Consider the following 8,549-nt stretch of genomic DNA (forward strand, 5'->3'; position numbering starts at 1 on the left):
CGATTTCAGCAAGTTGAGAAGGGGAGAATCCAGATTTTGGGTTAAATAATGAGGGAGTTCTTTGTTTTCGAGGAAGAATTTGTATGACGAAAGACTCCGACTTGAGATTGATGATTTTGAAAGAGGCACATAATGGACCTTGTGCTATGCATCCAGGAGGGTGTAAGTTGTATCGAGACTTGCGAGAGCAATATTGGTGGCCTGGGCTTAAGCGAGAAGTGACCGAATTTGTAGGGAGATGTTTGACATGTCAACAAGTGAAGGCCGAGCATCAACTACCTTCAGGATTGTTACAGCCGGTAAAGATACCATTTTGGAAGTGGGAAAGGGTAACTATGGACTTTGTAAGTGGGTTGCCGTTGACACCTTCTAAGAAGGATTCGGTTTGGGTGATTATGGACAGACTCACGAAATCTGCTCATTTCATACCAGTCCGAACCGATTACTCACTTCAGAAGTTGGCCAAATTGTATGTGGCGGAGATAGTACGGTTGCATGGTGTGCCAGCATCGATAATTGGTATCAGAGCTACAGTTTAGTCGATTGTAGGACTAACGTAGCGTGCGTGAGTCTAGCTATACATGCCATATATATAAACTGTGATAATGTGATGATTCTTGATAGTTAAGATGTATTTATCGTATAGTAAATGAATCCTGATCGAGCCGTAGCTGATGATATGGAAAGTAATGTGCCCGCTCTTGTTCAAGGAGTAGCACGAACTGATTCTTGGCTGATTACGAGTATCCATTAGGGAGAGGCTAAGCTAGCCTTCTTCTAGATTATGAATGAGTGGTTCACTCAGTATATTAGAACTAATCTGGCCGCTCCATAACCTTCACCCCTGTCTAATCCTCCACAAGTCCCTGTCATATGCCACAACTTATGAATCCTATTGATTTAAGTAAGCCTCTGGTTGATAAAATTATAAAATATGAGGTAGAAGAGTTTCGTGCTACTACCAATGATGATACTGATAGAGCTGAGTTTTGCCTCGAGAATACGATATGAGTGTTTGATGAAATGTCGTGTACTCTTGATGAATGCCTTAAATGTGCTGTATCACTTTTGAGAGATACGATGAATCATTGGTGCAAAATGCTGATATCTGTGGTTTTGAAAGAATGATTCAATTGAGAGTTTTTCAGACTAAGTTGAGAAAGAAGCACATCAGTCAGAGATTCATAGATCAGAAACGCAAACAGTTTCTTGAGCTGAAACAGTGCCGTATGTTTGTTATAGAATATGAATGAGAATTTGTAGTCAATATGCACGAGAATGTGTTTTGACTGAAGCTATAATGTGTAAAATATTTGAAGACTATTTGAATGAAGACATCAAGCTGTTAGTTGGGATTCTGGAAATCAAAGAGTTTGTGGTACTCGTCAAGTGAGCATACAAAGCTGAAGAACTCGAGAAAGAGAAAAGAAAAGCTGATTTTGAAGCTAGAGATTCGCGAAAAAGATCATCGAGTAAGTCATTTCATTTGACATCCAAGAAGTTTTGAGATGATTTTAGCCTTTCAAAGGCTACTGTGGGTTATTCTAGACGTGATCGAGACAGACCACCTGTGAGTTTGAAAGCTACTTCAGTAGCTAGTGTTGGTAACTTCAGGTCTAATCAATCCGAGTGCAAATATCGAGTGAAAGCTACTTCAGTAGCTCAGAAATATGTGAATAAGGGTTGTGAAGCTTATTTAGCTCATGTGCTTGATATGAAAGTGGCTGGAAGGAAGATTGAATCAGTGCCAGTTGTGTGTGAATATCCAAATGTGTTTCCTGAAGAGTTACCTGGTTTGCCGCCAATCCGAGAGGTAGAGTTTGGTATTGAATTAGTGCTAGGAACAACTCTTATATCAATAGCTCTGTACAGAATGGCTCCAACAGAATTAAAAGAATTGAAATCTCAGTTGCAAGAGTTAACGGATACAGGATTTGCACGACTGAGCTTCTCGCCTTGGGGTGCACCGATTTTGTTTGTGAAAAAGAAAGATATAACTATGAGAATGTGTATCGATTACTGACAGCTCAATAAAGTGACGATCAAGAAAAAATATCCATTACCGCGAATTGATGATTTGTTTGATCAAATAAATGGGTTACAGTGTTTTCAAAGATAGATCTGAGATTAGGTTACTATTAGTTGTGAGTTAAAGACTCTGACGTACCGAAAACTACTTTTCGAACGAGGTATGGACATTATGAATTTTTAGTTATGCCTTTCGGACTAACGAATGCACCTGCCATTTTTATGGATCTAATGAATCGGATTTTCAGACTGTATTTGGATAGATTTATTATTGTGTTTATAGATGACATCTTGATTTATTCCTGTGATGAATTTGAACATGCTGAACATCTGAGATTAGTGCTACAAATTTTGCGAGATAAATAGCTTTTTGCAAAGTTCAGTAAATGTGAATTTTGGTTACGTGAAGTTGGTTTTCTGGGGCATATTGTGTCATCATCGGGTATTCGAGTAGATCTCAGTAAGATTTTAGCAATATTGGATTAGAAGCCTCCAAGAAATGTATTCGAAGTCTAAAGTTTTCTGGGACTCACCGGTTATTACAGACGATTCGTAAAAGGTTTCTCAATGATTGCAACTCTGTTGACGAGATTACTTCAAAAAGATGTTAAGTTTGAGTGGTCAGATAAATGCTAGAAAAGTTTTGATCAACTGAAAGCTTTCTTAATCGAAGCTCCAGTGTTAGTTCAGCTAGAATCAGGTAAAGAATTCATAATTTATAGTGATGCATCGTTGAATGGTCTGGGCTATGTTTTAATGCAGGAAGGTAAAGTCATAGCTTATGCCTCGAGACAATTAAAACCACATGAGACGAATTACCTGACACACGATTTGGAATTAGCAGCTATCGTGTTTGCGTTGAAGATTTGGCACCATTATTTGTTCGGTGAAAAATGTCATGTTTATTCTGATCATAAGAGTTTGAAATACATAATGACTTAGAAAGATCTGAATTTGTGACAACGATGATGGTTGGAATTTTGAAAGATTACGAGCTAGTGATTGACTATCATCCAGAAAAAGCTAATGTTGTGGCTGATGCTTTAAGTTAGAAATATTTGTTTGCACTTCGTGCGATGAATACTTAGATGACTATTTTTGATGACAACTTGATTGTAGAAGAGTTGAAAGTGAGACCGTTGTTTTTACAATAGATTTGTGAAGCTCAAAAAGTTGATAATGAATTGTTAGCTAAAAGAGCTCAATTGGATTTGAATTCTGATTAAGAGTTTCGAGTTGATGTTGATGATTGTTTAAGATTCAGAGGTCGAATATGTGTTCCGAGAAACTCAGAGTTGCTTCAGATGATTTTGAAGGAAGCTCATAATAGAAGTTGTAATAGCCTAGTTTTAGCTAAATTAGAATAGTGGTTTCAAAACCAAAATCCGAGGTCAAAAATTTATTTTAATATTATTTTTGGTATTTAAAGCAGATAAATATATGTGTGTGAAAATTCCATAAGATAATTTTATCGTTTAATAGCTCAATTTGAGAAAAAATGATTAAATAACATAAAACGCAAAAGTTGCATTCCACTTGTTAAAAGTGCTTGATTGTCATGGCTTATTAAATGAAAGGTCCTTAAGTTGTAATGAGACCATGATTAGTGGAATTTGACATAAGTGGCCAACCATTAAATGTTTAGTTAATGTTTTAATTAAGGGTAAAATAGTAATTTAGTTATTAAAGTTAATTTAATTAAAACAAAAGCCAAAATTTGGCTTATTTTCTTTCTTCTTGGCCGAATATACAAAGAAAATAAAGCTTTGAAGAGCATTTAGGGTTCAACACTAATCTAGCTTGATTAAGGTATGATTTGAGCTCGGATTTTGATGATTTCTACGTTTTTGTGATCGTTGCTTTGAGTACTAGCTAGCCCATGCCTCAATTTTTGAAAGTGTTGATGATTTTGAAAGTTTCATTGATGAATTTATGTGTTCTTGAATATTTTATGATGAATTATTAAAGCTTGATGATAGATATCTATATTTTATAAAGTGATTTTTAGGGAAAATGCTTAAATAGGATTAAATTGTGAAAAATGTAAATTGAGGGGTTAAATTGTGAAATAAATAAAAAATGGGTTGTTAGGGACCTATAGAGAATTCGGCTAAGCATGAATTTTGTCAAATTTTGTGAATTTTGTGTATTTATGAAATAGGGACTAAATTGAATAAATGTGTAATTTTAGGGGCTTAAGTGCAAAAATGCCCATATATGCGTGTGAGGATGAAATTGAATTTGTTTATGAATAAAAGGATTAATTTTGAATGTATATAGATCAAGAACGAAAGAAATTGAATTTAGATCGTGGGAAAATGAAAGTTATTGAATAGTCGACCCATCCGTTTATTCCAACTACGAGGTAAGTTCATATACAAGTGAATGCTTTTAAATTGAATTATATGTGTTTACTTGACATTGAATTGTTATAAATGTTGCATGAGCACTTACGAGAAAGAATCGACAGAGTTTCAACATCCGAAAGTCCTGTACGAACCTTAGAAATAGTACAGGATACAGATGTCATGACATTAGGTTATTAATATGTGACAACATGTAAGACCTTGTCTGGGACATTGGCATTGTATTGAGATTACGTGTAAGACCATGTCTAGGACATTGGCATAGTTAATTGATTTCGTGTAAGACCCTGTCTAGGACAGTGGCATCGATATGTGATAACATGTAAGACCATATCTGGGATATGGCATTGTACTAGTTTATGTGATTTTTGAGTATCCTTATTGATTTCGAACGGTTCAACGGGCAAAGTTAAGTCGAGAAAGAATATGTGAATGAGTTAAGTGATTCAGGTTTGTACGAAATTCATATGATCTTTGAAAAGAGAAGGTAATCGATGAATTAGTATGTTTGAGAAGTATAAATTGATTAATAGAAAGGTTTGTGATCTTGAATGTGTATTTAATTGTGCTTATTCATATCTTGTCTAATTGATGGTAATAATATTGATTCAAAAGATAATTTATTTGTGTATGGCTTACTAAGCTTTTAAAGCTTACTTTGTGTGTTCTTTCCATGTTTTTATAGATCATCGAAGCTAGTTCAGACTCTGGGATCATCGGGAAAAGTCGTCGCACTATTGATTAACTCGTTGGTATTTTTGGAAGCTTGTATATATGGTATATGGCATGTATAGGCTAGAGTCATCTTGATATGTTTTGAATTTTGATTTTATCCATGTGATTTGGCTTGTAAATGTTGGTGTGGATTTGACCATTTAAGTTGGCTTAAGTTATGTGTTTTATAAGTTAATTATATGATGTATATAATGCCTTATATGTTGGCTTATTTGGTGTGATTATGTGTTGTTTATTTTGATTAGTTGTTAATTGATGTGCTTATCCTTGGAAGCTAGCATATTGTGGTTTGATTTGAGATGACCATATGGTATATGTTGAAGTATGAAATAGGTAATAAGTTGATGGATAAATGCATTTAGTAGTTATGTATCTTTGATGTTTTTGGTATAGTGAAATGGTATGTTTTGGTTGTGGAATTGAGTAGTGGAAATGGTTGTGAATAGATGGCATGATACATGTATGAATTGGTAGGTTTTTGGTCACTTAAAGATGTATTGAAATGGTGCTATTTGGTTGCTATGCATGCTTGTGGTTAGGGTAGCAAATCGGCTTTGCAAATAGCCTATTTTTGTCCACATATGCAGAGACACGGGCGTGTGTCTCCGCCGCGTGCGACACACGGTCATGTTACATGGCCGTGTGTCCCCTGGGGTATCCTTCAAATTAAAGTTAGTATACTCTACAGTTTTAACACGGCTTAGACACACGGGCGTGTCTACTGCCCATGTGTGGTACATAGGCTAGCACATGGGCGTGAGGTTGGCCGTGTGACCCAAGTCAGTAACTGCCCTTAGATTTCACACGGCCTAGCACACGGGCGTGTCCTCGGCCTTATGGTGCAAGTCAGTATGTATGCCCTATTCACATGGCTTGTGACACGAGCGTGTCTGGTAGCCATGTGAGGCACATGGCCTGTTTACACTAGCGTGTGACCCTGTAATTAAAGAAAAGTTTCTATGTTTCCCAAAGTTTGTAAACGTTATCGGTTCAGTCCTGAACCACTTCTAAGCATGTTTTCAGGTCTTGTAGGACCTTACAAGGGACAATGTGATTGATATGAATAGATGTTAATTATGTATGTATGTATGTATGTATGTATGTGAATTGTGTGTGATTTCCGGTAATGCCTCGTAACCTTATTCCAACGTTGGATATGGGTTAGGGGTGTTACATAGGAAGACTTGTTGAATAGTGAACAGATTGGACCAACTTGATTTTAAATTACCAGGAAAGAACATTAATCTAGAATTGAACAACAAGACTTGCTGACCTGTTTCAAATTCCTGAACTCGAATATGCTTGTCATGCCATCTTTTTAGCCTCTCATTGAATAGTTTGGAAATTTCATATAAGAACATTTGGAACTCTTCTAACTTATTAAGTTGAAGGATCTATTCCTCTTTAGCAAGATTGAGATCTAAGTTGAGCTATTAAAAAGCCCAATAAGCTTTATGTTCTAACTCCAAGGGCAAATCATAGGCTTTCCTAAAACCCAACCGATAGGGAGACATCATTAAAGGTGTCTTGTATGTTGTCCTATAGGCCCATAAAGCATCATCCATTCTTTTGGACCAATCTCATCGGTTTGGACAAACTACCTTATCTAGTATACCTTTTATTTCTTTATTTGATAGTTTAGCTTGTTTATTCATCTGTGAATGGTAAGCTGTGGCAGCCTTGTGCTTTACTCTATGTCTATCAAGAAACCATTTCAACCATTTGTTCACAAAATGGGAACCCTCATCACTGATGATATCCTTAGGAGTTCCAAACCTTGTGAGCACATGTTTCTGTAAAAACTTCATCACAACCTTAGCATCGTTTGTCAGATATGCCTTGGCCTCAACCTACTTAGATATGTAGTTTACTACTACCAACATATACTTGTGACCATAAGAAGGAGGGAATGAACCAAGAAAGTCAATACCCTAAACATCGAATAATTCTACCTCAATGATGTTTTTTCGGGGCATCTCATTTCTATTGGTGATGTTTCCAACCCTCTGACATCGATCACAACTCTTTACATAAGCATACACATCTTGGAATAGAGTTGGCCAAAAGAATCCAGCTTGTAGTACTTTGGCCGCAGTATATGTACCTTTAAAGTGCCCCCACTCAGAGTTGTGTGACAATGATATAGAATCTTATGTACCTCATTTTGTGCCACGCATCTCCTGATCGTTTGATCTGCTCACTTTTGAAAAAATATGACTCTTCCCAGAAATAGTAACTCACATTGTGAAGAAGCTTTTTCTTTTTTTGATACGTCTTATCAATCGACATCAAGCCACAAGCTAAATAGTTAGCAAAATAAGCAAACCAATGGGTGTTATGGACATGATTTACCTTAAGTATGTGCTCGTCTGGAAATGTCTCCTGGATGGGTATAAGAGATAAAGTTCCTTCTTGTGGCTCCAACCTGGATAAGTGATCAACTACTTGGTTTTCTACCACTTTTCGATCTTGAATTTCTAGATCAAATTCTTGGAGTAAAAGTACCCATCGAATCAATCTCGGCTTGGCATCTTTCTTGGCGAGTAAATATTTAATTACCAAATGATCTGTATTGACAGTCACTTTGGTACCTACAAGATAAGATCAAAACTTGTCAAAAGTAAATATAATAGCAAGTAACTCTTTCTTTATTACTATATAATTCAACTGAGCTCCCGTTAGAGTCTGACTTGCATAGTAGATGGGATAAGAAATTTGTTTATTCGCTGGCCCATCACAACTCCTATTGCAAAGTCACTTCCATCACAAATTAACTCAAATGGAAAATCCAAATCAGGTGTGATGATAATGGGTGCTGAAACTAACCGATTCTTTAGAACATTAAATGTTTTTAAGCATTCTTCATCAAAATTGAATATCGTTTCCTTCTCCAATAATTTGCATAAAGATTTAGCAATTTTGGAGTAGTTCTTGATAAATCTTCGATAGAAACTGGAAAATCCCTAAAAGCTCCTAACACCCTTTATAGATGTTGAATGTGGGAGTTTCTCAATAACATCTATCTTTGCTTTATCTATCTCGATTCCATGTCTTGTTAGTCGGTGCCCCAAAACAATACCTTCTCATACCATGAAATGACACTTTTCTCAGTTGAGTACTAGGTTTGTTCTTTGCACCACCTTAGTACCTTAGCTAGATTGGCTAAGCAATCATCATAAGTGTCTCCAAACACTGAAAAATCATCCATGAAAACTTCCAAATACTTCTCAACCATGTCAGTGAAAATAGCCATCATACATCTTTGAAATGTAGCAGGTGCATTACATAAACCAAATGACATGTGTCTAAATGTAAATGTACCTTACGAGCATGTGAATGTTGTTTTGTGTTGATCCTCTGGTGCCACTGTGATCAGATTGTATCCTGAGTACCAATCGAGAAAACAATAATAGTCTCGCC

The sequence above is a fragment of the Gossypium hirsutum genome, chromosome A08 (genome assembly GCF_007990345.1).
Source record: "Gossypium hirsutum isolate 1008001.06 chromosome A08, Gossypium_hirsutum_v2.1, whole genome shotgun sequence".
Classification (NCBI taxonomy): Eukaryota; Viridiplantae; Streptophyta; class Magnoliopsida; order Malvales; family Malvaceae; genus Gossypium; species Gossypium hirsutum.